The sequence below is a fragment of the Lithobates pipiens genome, unplaced genomic scaffold (assembly GCF_037356315.1).
Source record: "Lithobates pipiens isolate NorthernLeopardFrog02 unplaced genomic scaffold, aLitPip1_a1.2 Scaffold_16, whole genome shotgun sequence".
Classification (NCBI taxonomy): Eukaryota; Metazoa; Chordata; class Amphibia; order Anura; family Ranidae; genus Lithobates; species Lithobates pipiens.
Genome location: NW_027507748.1, coordinates 143,161,055 through 143,176,552, shown reverse-complemented (window position 1 = coordinate 143,176,552; position 15,498 = coordinate 143,161,055). Strand labels below are relative to the sequence as shown.

The window sequence follows — 15,498 nt, the reverse complement described above, 5'->3', positions numbered from 1 at the left end:
ATTTGCCTGTCTGTGCCATTCTGCCATTCTTCGGGAAGTGGTTAAGGGTTATTTTTTTACAACACTAGTAATGGAAGTGATCAGTGGATTTTTTAGTGGGACTGCGACATTGCAGCGGACAAATTGAACACCAAGTGACACCAATACAGTGATCAATGCCAAAATGGCATTGGCAGGCAAAAGGCAAGCAACTGCCAAGTGGTTAACATTAGGGACAAAGGGTTAAATGTGTTCCCTGGGAGTGCTAACTGTGTGGGTGATGCGAGAAAGAGAGAGAGAGAGAGAGAGAGAGAGAGAGAAAGAGAGAGAAAGAGAGAGAGAGAAAGAAAGAGAGAGAGAGAAAGAAAGAAAGAGAGAAAGAAAGAAAGAAAGAGAGAGAGAAAGAAAGAAAGAGAGAGAGAAAGAAAGAGAGAGATCTGTGTTTCTGATTACTAGGAATCGCAGCTCTCTTTTTGTCTGTTACCGAACGAAAGTCTATCCTTGTTTACATAGGAAGACCACCATTCTGTCATTTCCAAGAATTATCGTGGGAGGGCGATGCCCCCGCTGATTGGCTCCCGGTCCAATCACAGCGGGAGTGGGTCACCGATGGCAATCGTACGCAAACCAGACCAGGGAGCGTGAACAATGTACAGTTATGTTTCGTGCAGCTGGGCCACAGTATATGTGCGGTGGGCGGTCCGGAACTGGTTAAATAAGTTCTTCACTCTAGAAATTAAATAAAAAAGTCAGCAACTACAATTCTCCAGTTTCTTTAAAATGTGTAATCTTTGATCTGGTCTTCTTATGAGCATAGAATCTCAGCTGCAATCCCAAAAATAAAATTAAATCGCCGCCATAACTAGTAATAAAAAATATAATATTATGACTAATAAAAATGCCATAAATCTATCCACCATTTTGTAGACGCTATAAAAACTTTTGCGCAAACCAATCAATATATGCTTATTGCGATTATTTTTTACCAAAAATATGTAGAACAACACATATTGGCTTGAACTGAAATATATAATTTTTTTTTTTTTTTTAATATGTATTTTTTGGGGATATTTATTATAGCAAAGAAAATTGCTTTTTTTTTCAAAATAGCCACTCTTTTTTTGTTTGTTTATAGCACAAAAAATAAAAACCGCAGCGGTAATCAAATACCACCAAAAGAAAGCTCCAATTGTGGGGGAAAAAAAAAGGATGTAAATTTTGTTTGGGTACAGCATTGCACGACCGCGCGATTGTCAGTTAAAGCGGTAGTAAACCCGCTATTTTTTTTTTTTTTTTAACACCTGCAAAGCAAAAGGCATAATGAGCTAGTATGCACCGCATACTAGCTCATTATGAAATACTTACCTTAGAACGAGGCCCCGACATCTGGCACGATCCACGCCGAGGGAGCTGACATGCTCCCTCGGCGTTTCTTCCGGGTATCGCGGCTCCGGCGCTGTGAGTGGCCGGAGCCGCGATATCGTCACTCCCGCGCATGCGCACGGGAGATTTCATTCCGGCTGGCCGGACACTGCCGGATTTTTAGGCCGAGAATCCCCTCGTGCGCATGCGCCGCTGCAGTCAGCGGCGCATACCGAGGGGAATATCTCCTAAACCGTAAAGGTTTAGGAGATATTTTTTTTACCTACAGGTAAGCCTTATTATAGGCTTTCCTGTAGGTAAAAGTAAAAAAAAAAAAAAAAAAAAGGAGTATACAACCACTTTAAAGCAACACAGTGCCGTATCGAAAAAAAATGGCCAGGTCAGGAAGGGGGTAGATAACTTTTGGTTAAAAAACTTTTGGTTTTTTGTGAAAAGGAACTTTTCTAGAAACATAAGGGCTGTCAGGGTTGAAAACTGGAGTTAGTACTTACCGGTAACTCCTTTTCCGATGGTCTTCCAGGACAGCCCTTGAGAGATGGAGCTCCTCCCATCGACACAGGAAACACATTGCCACAGTTCAAAAGGCGGTCCCTCAGGTCCCTGGTCAGTCATTCACCAAGAACCGAAGGATGGAACTGAAAAACATATAAACCATAACAGGTAATAACATTAGTACATCACTACAATCAAATAAAGGGTGGGATCGTGCTGTCCTGGAAGACCACCGGAAAAGGAGTTACCGGTAAGTACTAACTCCAGTTTTCCCAAGTGTTCTTCCAGGACAGCCCTTGAGAGGATCCCCAAGTACTTACCAGATTAGGGGGGGACCACGGCCTGGAGGACTTTCCTCCCAAAGGCCTGATCCTGACTAGACATTAAGTCCAGTCGGTAATGCCTTGTAAAGGTGGAAAAGCTTGACCATGTGGCTGCTTTACATACCTGCTCCGGGGTGGCACCAGCTCTTTCTGCCCAGGATGCAGACAACGCTCTTGTGGAGTGAGCTTTAACACCCTCAGGAGGATCTCTATTCAAGGCCTTATACCCCTCTGCTATAGCTAGCCTAATCCATCTAGCTATGGTTACTTTTGAAGCTTTCTGTCCCCTACGCTGTCCGGAAAAAAAGGACAAAAAGGGAGTCTGAGATTCTGAATGGATTTGTTATTTTAAGATATTCTAGAATACACCTCCTCACATCCAATAAATGAAAACGTTCCTCTTTCTCATTTGCTGCATTTTGACAAAATGAAGGGAGGACAATATCTTGGGACCTATGGAAGCTGGATGCTACCTTTGGTAAGAACCCAGGGTCTGTCTTTAGTATGACTCTGTCTTCTAGGATTTGTAGGAATGGTTCCCTGATGGATAGGGCTTGGATTTCACTGACCCTACGGGCTGAAGTGATTGCCACCAGGAGTACTGTCTTAAAGGTAATAAGCCTTAGGGAGGCCTCTGAGATAGGCTCAAAGGGTGACCCCAAGAAAGCTTTTAGCACAACTGCTAAATCCCAGGATGGGACTTTTGTGATTCTGACTGGCTTACGTCTAGCGACTGCCTTACAGAATCTAGCGACAAAAGGATTTTCCTGTAAGCGTTCATCTAGGTATACACTTAAGGCAGCTATCTGTACCTTAATAGTACTTAGGGTTAAACCCTTGTTTACACCTTCCTGTAAAAACTGTAGAATATTAGCCGTATTTATGTCACGGCTATTCAGCCAGCTATTAAATTTTTTCCAGACTTTTTTGTAAATAGCCCTCGTGACTGGCTTGCGACTCTGTAGTAAGGTCGCAATTACCTCATCTGACAGGCCCTTAGTCCTTAAGATTTCCTCCTCAGTAACCACGCTGAAAGCTTCAGTGTGGCGACCTGCGGATGGTAAAGAGGTCCCTGCGACAGGAGGTCCTGTCTGTAGGGAAGTCTTAGAGGCGGACAATCTGTCAATTGTAGCAACGTTGTGAACCACGGTCTCCTGGGCCAAAAAGGTGCTACTAGAATCAAACAGGTTTTCTCCTTGAGGAATCTTGCTAGGACCCTCGGAATGAGATGAAGAGGGGGAAATGCATACGCCAGACTGAAAGTCCATGGAGTTTGCAAGGCATCTACTGCCAGGGGTTGATCTCCTGGGTTTAGCGAGAAAAAATTGGGAACCTTTGCATTCTTCTTGCTCGCAAAAAGGTCTACCTCTGGTTCTCCCCAGTGAGCTGTTATGAGATTGAATGCCTCTGGGTGTAAGGACCATTCTTGGTTCGAAATCTTCTGTCGACTCAAGAAGTCCGCCTTGTTGTTCAGCTCCCCTTTCAGGTGAACTGCAGAAATGGATTCCAGATTGGCTTCTGCCCACTGGAGAATGCGTCTGGCTACCAACATCAAACGAGGACTTCTGGTACCTCCTTGTTTGTTTATGTATGCTACAGCCGTCGTATTGTCTGAACGGACTTGTAGATGGTGACCCTGTATTGCGGGGTGAAAAGCTAGAACAGCTCTCAGGATTGCTGTTAGTTCTTTCCAATTGGAAGAGAAACATTTCTCCTCCGGGGTCCACTTGTCCTGGACCCAGCTTGAGCCAAGGTGGGCTCCCCAGCCCCAACTGCTCGCATCCGTTGTTAGTGTTGAAGTGATAGGAAGGACCCAATGAACCCCTTTGTTTAGGTTCTCCCTGTCCTTCCACCACCAGAGGGAGCGTTTTATCCTTGAGGGGATCGATACCTCCTCCTCCAGATCTCTGCCTTTTAATTGTTCTAACAGAAAACCCTGAAGTTCTCTTTGATGGAACCTGGCCCATTGTACGGCTGGAATGGCTGCCGTCATAAGACCTAAGACCGACATTACTTCCCTCACCGTACACTTGGGGCTGCATTGAAGAAAAGATATTCTCTGCCACAGATTCAAAATCTTTTCTTCCGGCAGTATAATTTTCTGATCTACAGACTTGATCCAGTAACCCAGATACAGGATCTCCTGTGTTGGGGTTGTCTTGGATTTCTCCTGACTGACAATCCACCCTAATCGACTCAGGCTGAGTTGAGTCAATTCCAGGTCCTGAGAAAGACGACTCTCTGAGTGGGCTGTTAGGAGCAGATCGTCTAGGTAGGGGATAATTGAGACTGATTGAAGCCTCAGAGGAACTAAAGCCTCTCCGAGAACCTTGGTAAAGATTCTCGGGGAGGATGATAGACCGAAGGGAAGTGCTCTGCACTGAAAGTGGTAAACCTTTGTATCTATCTGCACTGCCATCCGAAGGAATTTCTGGCATTCCTCCCTTATTGGAATGTGCAGATAAGCATCCCTTAGATCCAGGGTTGCCATAAATGTCCCTTTCTGCAGGAGATTCTTTATGGAATAAATGGACTCCATCCGAAATCTCTTGTAACGGATGGAGCGATTCAGTGGACGGAGGTTCATAATTAGTCTGAATCTCCCTGACGGTTTTCTTACCACAAAAATGTGCGAGTAAAAACCATCTCCTTGTTCCTGAATAGGGACTGGTGTCAATACCTCTTGATCTACCATTTCCCCTATTAGTAAAGGTAAGGCCCTGGCCTTTTCTGAGTGACTTGGAAGCTTTGTCACCAGAAACTTGGAAGGAGGGTTGCTGTGAAATTCCAGCGTATTCCCTTTTTATTATATTTAAGACAAACTCGTTCGAGGTTGTCTCTTCCCATTGTGGAAGAAATTTGCTTGATCTTCCTCCCACAGGAACCCTGACGTCACTGGGGTTTGGGATCCTGATTGGGGCGGCTAAACATTATGCCCCCTTTTCCTTTCCCTTTATGTCCCGACCAATGTTTTTTGGGGGTTGAACTCGTCTCTGGCTTAGAGGGTTCCTTAAAGGGACGAAAAATTTTTCTTTGAAAATTTTTCTTTTTTGCGGGAAAGGTTTTCTTTTTATCCGCCGTCCTTTCTAAGGCGGAGTCTAATTCAGGCCCGAAGACTAAGTCTCCTGTAAAAGGGACGCTGCACAGGCGGGTTTTAGACGCCGTGTCTCCCCCCCAGGTTTTCATCCATACTGACCTCCTTGCTGCCACTGAAAGTGCTGCAGATTTAGCCGTAAATTTTACGGAGTCCGTGGAGGCGTCAGAGATGAAACTGGTGGCCTTAAAAAGCATAGGGAAGGATTTCAAAAGCTCCCCCCTAGGAGTGCCTGCCTTTAAGTGTTCTTGTAGTTGCGATAACCAGAACTCCAGGTTTCTAGCTACACAGGAAGTGGCTAGAGCTGGTTTTAAGCCTGCCATAGAGGCATCCCAGTCCCTCTTTAAGACAATGTCTGTTCTCCTGTCCATGGGATCTTTCAGGTGGCCCATATCCTCAAAGGCCAGATCAGCCTGCTTTGAGATTTTGGACAGAGGGGCGTCTAGTTTAGGATTTTTATTCCAGACCGCCTCTGGGCTCTCATCAAAAGGGAACCTTCTCTTAAGGGATTTAGGAAAGAAAACCTTTTTGTCTGGTTCAGACCACTCCTTAAGGACAAGGTCAGAAAGCACCTTATGTATAGGAAAAACCCTTGCTTTCTTTTTCCCCAGAGCCTCATACATTTGATCATGTCTGGATAACTGAGTTTCTTCCTCCTCAATTTCCAGCGTATCATAGATAGCCCCCATTAGCTCATCTACTTCCTCGAGAGATAATCTATATTTTGAGGCTTTAGATGCTGCTTGATCCTCTTCCTGACCCGAGTCAGTGTCAGAGGATTCGGGGCTAATCAACGTGGGGCTAGGCTCCCTGACCATACGGGGCTCCCCTGAGCTGGGTGTTGTAAGGCATGGTGAGGATGAGATTATAGTTGTTTTACTCGTGGAGGCAGCTGCAGCTGATCCAACGTCAGTGATTAACTCCCGGAGGGACTTAAAGGTCGACGCCATTTCCTCTTTAAAGGAGCCCAAAAACTTTGCTAAAGGGGAATCTGCCTCAGATTTAAGCAAGCTTGCAATGCATTGCTTGCATAGGGCTTTGTTAGAGCCAGGGGACAACCTATTCCCACAATTAGGGCACTTTTTGCGGCCTGTCTTGTCTTCCCTTGGCATCTCTTTAGCCTGAAAATAAGAAGACAAAGGATTTCTTAGCGTCAGCACCATGTCCCTCTTAGAATCACCACTAACAAACAACCTCACTGTGAGTAAACCGCCACCGTGGGGCACTACAGGGCCCAGCCTACAAACACCACCACTCCACCAGAGTAATAGCATGCCCAGCAGCCTACCTGGGTTTGGCTGGTGCCTGTCTCCGCCGGAGTATCCTGGGGAATAGCCTCCATGGTCCCCCTCTGACGCTCCGAATCCCGCCGCTAATCCGGTATAGCTGGACGCTGGTCGGGCTTCACAGGCACAGCGCTGGCTCTCCCTCTCCTCCTTGTACCCTTAGAGACCCGGAACCGGAAGTCTCGGCACGCAGTGATGACGCGGTTCCGCCGGAAGTGACGCTCGGCGTCTCCGACCCCACCGCAACAAGGAGCAAAGATGGAAGGTTCCACTCACCGCTCCTGGGGGAAACCGCGCCATTCTGCCCCTGGCCACCTCGGCACTGGAAGGAGGAGGGTAACGGGTCTGCTCCGAATCAGCTGGATGGTACCCGAGCCACAAAGAAAGGTATGGACCCAATACTGCAGCCAAAAAACAGGACCCGGTCCCTTATGGCTAACAGGTTCTCAGGCAGCCCCTGAGAGGGGCCTCCAGGTTCCTGGCAACATGTTCCTCTGACGGAGGAAACACAAATGACTGACCAGGGACCTGAGGGACCGCCTTTTGAACTGTGGCAATGTGTTTCCTGTGTCGATGGGAGGAGCTCCATCTCTCAAGGGCTGTCCTGGAAGAACACTTGGGAAATTTTTATTTAAAGTGTGAATTCTAGGGCTGTTGTCCATTCCGGCTTACTAACTGATTAGTCACTGACCAGGATCAAGGGCACTGCCAGTCTAGTATCAGGGTACCTAAATGGATATGCCTTTTCCAAGTCAGATTCTCATAAGGCAAAAGAAGGATAAACGGGTGAAAGGCTGAAGCTTCTACCCTTAAGAACAAGCTAAACAATATCAGTATTTATATTTGAGGTTTTTTTTAGAGCATGATAACATTGTGCTGAGAACGATAAATTTTCTAATAATAGATTAGAACAACAATTCACCTGTCAGTTCTTTCTCCCAATACCAGCAGTGACAATAGTCAGTGTGACAAAGGTGTTATGCTACATACCGGAATTCTATAGGGACTCTTGCTTACATTGGTGATTAGGTTCTCACATTACCGTCCTGCCCTTTTACACCACTGACTCAGCAGAAAATTAGAACATGAGCTGTTTGCCTTTTCTATATTTATATAAATCAAATGTAATCATTAGAAAAGGTGGAGCCCATTTACCAGTTATAACTTCTGATAAATGTACATTGCATCTCAAGAGGCCATTTTTGCCCTGCTGATAGTAAGCTGAATATACACTATATTACCAAAAGTATTGGGACTGCCTTTATATGCACATGAACTTGAATGGTACCCCAGTCTTAGTCCGTAGGGTTCAATATTGAGTTGGCCCACCCTTTGCAGCTATAACAGCTTCAACTCTTCTAGGAACAAGGTTTAGGAGTGTGTCTATTGGGAACGTTGGACCATTCTTCCTGAAGCGCATTTGTGAGGTCAGGCACTGATGTGGATGAGAAGGCCTGGCTCGCAATCTAACTAACGAAGCTTGTGGCATCCAGAGACAGTGGTATGCCAGATCGATTACATCACGAGGGGGGGGGGGGGTCACCAGGAGACATTACCAGGTTTCCCTGCCCCTTTGCTTATTTGGCGGTGGGAGGCTGCAGAGCTGTCAGACTGTGGGAGCTTGAGTACAGAGCTCCCCACACCATGCCCCTCTTCCCCCACCCCTATCCTGGCCTGCATGCTCAGATAAGGGTCTGGCACGGATTTTAGGGGGGACTTTTATTTTTTTAATTTTTTTTTTATTGCAGCCGAACAGCCATTTTAAAATTTGCACTAAAAACGGATTTGAAAATTGCACTGCACATGTGTGAAAAAGAAAAAAGTTCCAGGCTCCTTCAGAAAAAAATTAGTCAGCAGCTACAAATGCTGTAGCTTCTGACTTTTAATGTTAGGGCACTTACCTGTCCAGGCATCCAGCGGTGTCCTCACCTGAGCTTATTATTTAATTGACCATCGGGTGCTGGCGTCGCCATCTTGACTAAGGGAAACAAGCAGTGAAAGCCTTGCGGCTTCACAACCAGTTTCCTACTGCGCATGTGAAGTGTCCCAGAAGTCTGTGGGGGAAGGAGGGGGGGGTGCCGAGGCGAACTGAGCCGGAAGTGGGAGCAGGTACCCGTCAACACCAGGTGCCTGCTCCTCCCCCCCCCAAAAGGTGCCTAAAGTGGCAGCACAGCCAGAGAACTGACCACGGTATGCTCTCCTAAAGCTGGCCATACACCTATAGATTATCTTCAGATTTTCTATGGTTAGATGGAAAAAGTTTGAGATTCCTCCATCCACACCGTTTAGCGAACATGGAGAAATCTGTTGCACTTTTTCCATCCAACCATAGAAAATCTGCAGCTAATCTATAGGTGTATGGCCAGCTTTAGTGTGGTCAGTTTTAAAAAGGAAAGCAAAGGGACTGGCAGAAACACCAGGCATTTTACACAAAGGAAGCAATACAAAAAGAACAGGAGGCTCTCATATAAGTACATAGTGCAGAAGGAACATAATAAGAATATGAAATGTTGGGGTAACAAAAATTAATCATTAAACATCACCTCAATCAGATAAGTGAATTGATTGTTTAGGTTTCATTCTTATAACATATATAAGGGATTGTACAACCAAATTGTAGTGTGCATGGTCAATTCTAGGCTCCATGAGGTGCAACAGAGCGTTCGTGCATTTTTGCAAATTAAATGATTGGGCTCTCCTATGTGTGGAAAAAGCACTAAAGAAGTGCATGATTCTTTTAATTAAAAAAAAATAGATCATGCAGCACCAAAACGCAAGATGTGTTAGCAAAAGGTGTGTGGGTGTGTGTGAGATAATGTTGACGCTGTGTAGTAGGACAACGAACGATTATTTTCATAATTGATTCATTGGCCGATTATTGTTTTGATTAATCAATTAATCGGATAAAATCATAAAAAAACATAATATGGTTTATTTAAAGTAATAATGAAAATGAAAAATGATGGGGCAGCGCTATTCCTCCCAGGAACACCAATGATGGGGCAACATCTTCCACCCCCCCCCCCCCCGGGGAATACCAATGGGGCACTATTCCCCCCCCCCAATAAATAATTATGATGGGGCACTTGTTGTCATCACAGAAATTAGAGTACACTGAGTATTGTACTGTAATAGCCCTAGCTCTTACCTTATATTGCAGGTGCAGCTGGACACTCACGGCTGCTTCTTGTCTCTCTCTATTCTGAAGGCAGCAGCGGGCGGGTCTGAGAATATTGGGGGGGGGGGCCTGAGGTCCACGAGGAGGAGAGAGGCGGATGTGCCTGGTCACGTGAGCGCCACTATTTTCATGAGAATACAGCTGCACCGCTGGCTTGTACACAGGATTGTAAGCCCTTGTACACACGGTCGGAGATTCCGACAACCAAATCCGTTGGATCTTGTCCAACAGATCTTGTCCGAAACTGTTGCATACACACGGTCGGACAAAGTTGTTGGAAAATCCGATCTTTCAGAACGTGAAGACGTAATTTCGTTATGATGGGACTACGTTCAGGCTAGTAGCCAATAGCTTTGATGTAGGAATTTGATCTGAGCATGCGTGGCACTTTGTCCAATCGGAATTGTCTACACATGATCGGAGTATGTCCGATCGGAGCACTTTGTCGGAAAATATTTCCAGCAAGTTGGAAAATTTGGTCCGGCGAATATTCCAACGGAAACAGTCCGATGCATACCACACACAGTCGGAATAACCGACAAACCGCTCCGATCGGACACATTCCGACGGAATCTCCGACTGTGTGTACAAGGGCTAACACTGGGACAGAGGCGGGACTGGCAGGGAGGAAGGTCAACGACTATCCGATTATTTTTTTTTTTTTTTTTTTTTTATGAATCTAGTGGGTTTTTTTTTTTGATTAGCTAATTAATCCTTTGGGTAACCTTGAGAGTATTGTATGGCAGGGTATTGGCTGGCAGAGTATTGGCTGGCAGAGTATTTTATGGCATTGGCTGGCAGAATATTGGCTGGCAGAGTATTGGCTGGCAGAGTATTGTATGGCATTGGCTGGCATAGTATTGGCTGGCATAGTATTGGGCTGGCAGAGTATTGGGCTGGCAGAGTATTGGGCTGGCATTGGCTGGCAGCTTCCATCCAACCTCTCCCCTCCACTGCACAGATCAGTACAGAGAGGGGAGAGAGAAACCGGCGTCATGTCATGACGCCGGTTTGTTTACAAGTGATCGCTCTACGTCAGAGCGATCACATTGTAAACGCCTGGGTGTAGAAAGATGGTCGCCGCTTCGGAGCTAGGCCAAAGCCGCGGCCTCTCCTAAGGCTGAGACCGCGGAGCGCTCCGCGGATCGTGGCATGTGCCGATCCGAGCTGGATGACTGGTGGCACGGAGGGGGGGGGGGGGGGGAGTAGAGGGGGACGGCGGCACGGAGGGGGAGAAGAGAGTGCGGAGAAGAGGGGGACGGCGGCACGGAGGGCAGCAGTGGATACTAAGCACTGCCACTGTGACACATCGACGCCCTGCACGCACGTCAACGTATTTTTGAAGTCGACGTAATAGATTACGTTGACTCGTCGTGGCAGCTCTAACCCACTCCCCCTCAAAAAAATAAAAATAACATGCCAAACGTGGCATTGGGGGGGGGGGGGGGTCAGTGTGCTTAAAGTGTAACTACACTTTTGTGGGGAAAAAAAAAAAAAAAAACATTCTGTGTACAGAACACCTCCAGGTAGCCATATTGCATCACATTTTCAGACAATAACAGTGGCTGCAGATTGTAAAGGTAATTTTTAATAACATTCAATTACAATATGATTTGTGTCGCAACTGTATACGCTATATCCCCCCCAAGTAAGTGGAGTTACCCTTTAAAGCAGAACTTCCCCTTTTGGGAAGCTGGGGTTTCACCAGATTTTGCACCCCTCAGTTTCAGACTGCATTCACACGTCAGCGGTTTGAATCGTGGGCAGATTCAAAGTGATGTGTGTGAATAACACCTCAAATCAAGATGTGGGTCTGGAGCAATAAATGGCCGGGCAACGGCTTTGTGTGAAGCTTGTCGCCCAAAAAATGTTCAGGAGCTACTTTTGGGCGGGATGCGATGCGGGTTGCCACGCAATTTATCGCACCACAATCGTGGATGACCCACGTCACAATTTTAGGTTTCATTCAAATGCGAGTCCCGCGATTTGGCTTTCACACATCGGTGCAAATCTGACCACGATTCAAAACACTGAAGTGTGAATTGGTACGTTTACACTGAGCACGATTTCATGCCCGCATTTCAGTGCGATTTCGATGGGAGCTTTGAAAGACAATTGGGAGGGTTCATGCACAGATGTCTATTGAAATCGCCCCTGAAATTGCCAATAGTGCAAGAACTACTTTTATAAAAGATGTGACGCCGCAAAGTCAGCGTTACACCAATTGGGCCAGTGCGGTTGCCAACGTGAACGGGGGCTTAGGGCTGCACACATGCTGTGAGAAAACGTGTGATTTTGCACATTTTTCCCACAATACACATGGCACCTTCCGCCTTAGGCATCAACTAGTTGCCGCCCCCACCCCACGGTCAAATGACGGCAGGGTGGTGCGGCTCTCGTTCTGGGATGATGTTATATGACAGTGTCCCAGAACAACCACTCTGGCGCACAGCTTGGCGGTCGCGCCGTGTTGCTAGGACACAGCGCGACCCCGATCTCTGTAAAGGGCAGCGTCCCCGTCTCTTTAACCATGTGATCAGCTGTGTCCAATCACAGCCTTCACATGTAAACATGGAGATGCCGGTAACCGGCGGTCCTTGCCTCACACTGACAGTGTGTGGTGAGGAGAGCCGATCAGCGGCATCTCCTCACAGGAGACATCTATACATGTAATCAGGGCACTGATCATCAGTGCCTTGATTACAATAGCAACAGCTGTGCCACAAATCAGTGCCAGCGATGAGTGCCCAAATGTGCCAATCAGTGCCCACCACTGCCAATAAGTGCCCATTAGTGATGTCAATCCATGCTGGCTATATCAGTGCTGCTCATCAATGCCCATCAGTAGTGCCTATCCGTGCCTACCAGTGCCACCTAAAACGAAGTAAAAAATTAAATATTCTCACATTTTTTTGAATTTTTTTTGTGTTAAAAAAACAAAAAAAACCCAGCAGTGATTAAATACCACCAAAAGAAAGCTCTATTTGTGTGAAGAAAATTATAAAAAAAAAAATCATCCAGGTGCAGTGTAGCATGACTGCGCAATTGCCATTCAAAATGTGACAGGCAGGAGGGGGTGCAAGTGCCCTGTAGGCAAGTGGTTAAAGAAGAGATTAGCAGCATCTCTAGATCAGAATAGCAGCCAGCAATAGATAGGTCTCCGCTACTCACCACGAGTCCTGGGACTGCAGAGGGTCCTGTCTGGGCTGTATGGAGAGCAACACTTGTCAGCTGACCTCCTCACACAGCCCTGAGCCTCGGCTCTTCCTCCTCACACAGCACTAAGCCCTGGCTCCTCACTCCTCACTGAGCCCCGACTCTTCCTTCTCACTCCTCACTGAGCTCCTGACACTCTTCTGCAGCTGACACAGGAGTGCACACTCATGATGAAAGTGTTCTCCACGCTATCCAATCACTGGCCAGAACTAGCCTGTATCCGGGCAACCCGCCCCGCCCTCCTGCTGCTGCTGCCTCACACACGGGGAAGTTGTGTCAGGATAGACCTGACTGGAGTGTGATGTAACACAGGAGGAGGAGGGGAGGAGTCCCTCATCACACACCGATTTACCTGATGTAAATAGAGACATGCGCACTCCCTAGAAGGAGTAGAAGGGTGTGGGAGCTACTGCATTGGATTATATAACACAGATAATGGTATTAATTCCACATCCAGGAGCCTCTGTGAGAATGGCCCCTCCCTACAGCTGGTGAGACACCAGTTATCCGGTCCTGTCACACCGAGTTTATCGGTTCAGTCACAGTTTTGACTCAAAAAAAAAAAAACGAATGAATACTGATTCAAGTTACATCAGTTTTCTGTTTAGTTTACATCTTTTTTTTTTTCCATTTTTAAAGGAATGAATAGGCTAAAATCACACTGTACCCAGATCGCATGTTCCTGTGAGACCATCAAAACAGCAGGGCCGGTGTAACGACATATTCGGCGACCCATCGCAGTTTGGTACAGTACTAATGTTCCATCGCCGCCATCTTGCTACACCCACACTCGTCCTCAGTAAAGCTACACTAAGAAGGGAAAAAGAGGACATGTTACACATTTTAGACGTATTTATAACAACAAAGTGAGTTTCTATAGTGAAATACAGGACTTACAACTCCGTCTGAACACTTAGATGTTGAATTTTAAAAGCAGTGAACTTCTGTCAGATTAGCAAACCTGTGAGATGAGCAGGGTTGCCGCTGCTTTTAAAATACAAGATCTAAGTAGTCAGACGGAGTTGTAAGTCCTGTATTTCACTATATAAACTGACTTTACTGTTATAAATACGTGTAAAATGCAAAACTGCGGTGGGTGTAACAACATGTCCGCTTTACCCCTTAGTGTATCCTTACTGTGGACGAGTGTGGGGTGTAGCAAGATGGCGGCGACGGAAGGTCACTTTCGTAGCAAACTGCGATGGGTCGCCAAATATTTAGTTACATCGGCCTGAGAATAAAAACCAGCCCTGGAAATAATTTCACACCAGCCCCATAACATTATTATACCAGCCCAACAGCATAACATCATTATTGCTCCTAAAAGGAAAAAACATGCATTTTAAAGCTCATTTGAAGATTGTATTACAGCTGTCCCTGGGTTACAAACAAGATAGGGTCTGTAGGTTTATTCTTAAGCCTCATACACACGATCGGATTGTTGGCCAACAAAACCGTGGAATTTTGTCCAAAGGGCGTTGGCCCAAATCTGCCTTGCATACACCTGGCCACACAATTACAAACGTAGTGATGTACTACATTTTTTTCAGCTCTTTAGCGCCACCCTTTGGACTCCTTCTGCTAATTTTTTGTAAGTAGAAGTTTGGTGAGTGACGATTCACACTTTTCATTTCACACTTTTAATTTCGCGCTTTTCATTTCGCTTTTTTAATTTCAAGCTTTTCAATTTGTTTCTGAACGGCCGTTTGTCAACCAGCCATGTTGCAGAATTGGAGGAGATTATTTATTATTGGCCTTGGAGTTATTGCTTTGACTTTTTTTTTTTGGTTGAATAGTGATTTGATATATTTTCAATATTTTTGGATGCATAGAATACACTTTTTGTTTACGTTCTATTGGCAGATAACATGTATAATTTTATTTGTTTTCTTTTTTTAATGCACAAAAAAAAAAAATGTGGAGAATAATATTTGGCTATGTGTTTACTTCAAATGACATTTTGAGAGTAGACACTTACATTTAAAAAAATACAATGTAAAATTGACAAGGGACACCAACATAGTTGTATCTTTGATCTTAAAAAATACGGGCTAATGGTGTTGTGGTAACTTGCCCAAATAAAAAATAAAAAAAAAGCATAATCATATTATTCGTGGTATCACTAGAAAAAAAAAGCCTTTGAAAATTTGTTTGCAATAACTCTATCAGTATCACCAGCAAAGCAGCTTCATTATTATCCCATTAAAGAAGAAGAGAATGTGCGCTGCATTTTGAGATTTCATAATTTGCCATGTTCCGAATGTTAATTCTCCATTACGAACACTAGTTTACAAGACCGACCCCTTCCAGCTCGTCCTTGCTTCCGAGTATGCATGTTTGTACTTTTGACTTTTGTCTGATAGATTTGTGTTTGTCTCATGGATTTACGCTCGGAAAATCCGACAACACACATTTGTTGTCGAAAAATTTGAAAACATGCTAGCCAACATTTGTTGGCGGAAAGTCCGACAACAATTGTCCCATGGAGCATACACCCGGTTGGATTTTCCACCAACAGCCCCTTGGAAAATCCGATCATATGAGGCT

The 15,498-nt window shown here is 45.5% G+C and overlaps 1 protein-coding gene across 3 annotated transcripts in view; it reads right to left on the bottom strand.

The window, feature by feature from the left end:
* LOC143982120 (apoptosis-inducing factor 3-like) overlaps positions 1-13,169 on the bottom strand; it is a 233,849-nt gene extending 220,680 nt beyond the window's left edge. Inside the window, exon 1 of one of the 3 annotated variants that reach the window (XM_077480563.1) lies at positions 12,907-13,169. The gene's annotated coding sequence lies outside the window, so the exon portion shown is untranslated. Of the gene's footprint in view, positions 1-9,705; positions 9,789-12,906 lie in introns of those variants that run through there. The other 2 variants (XM_077480565.1, XM_077480564.1) reach the window with 2 other exon arrangements.
* Positions 13,170-15,498: the final 2,329 nt, after the last annotated feature.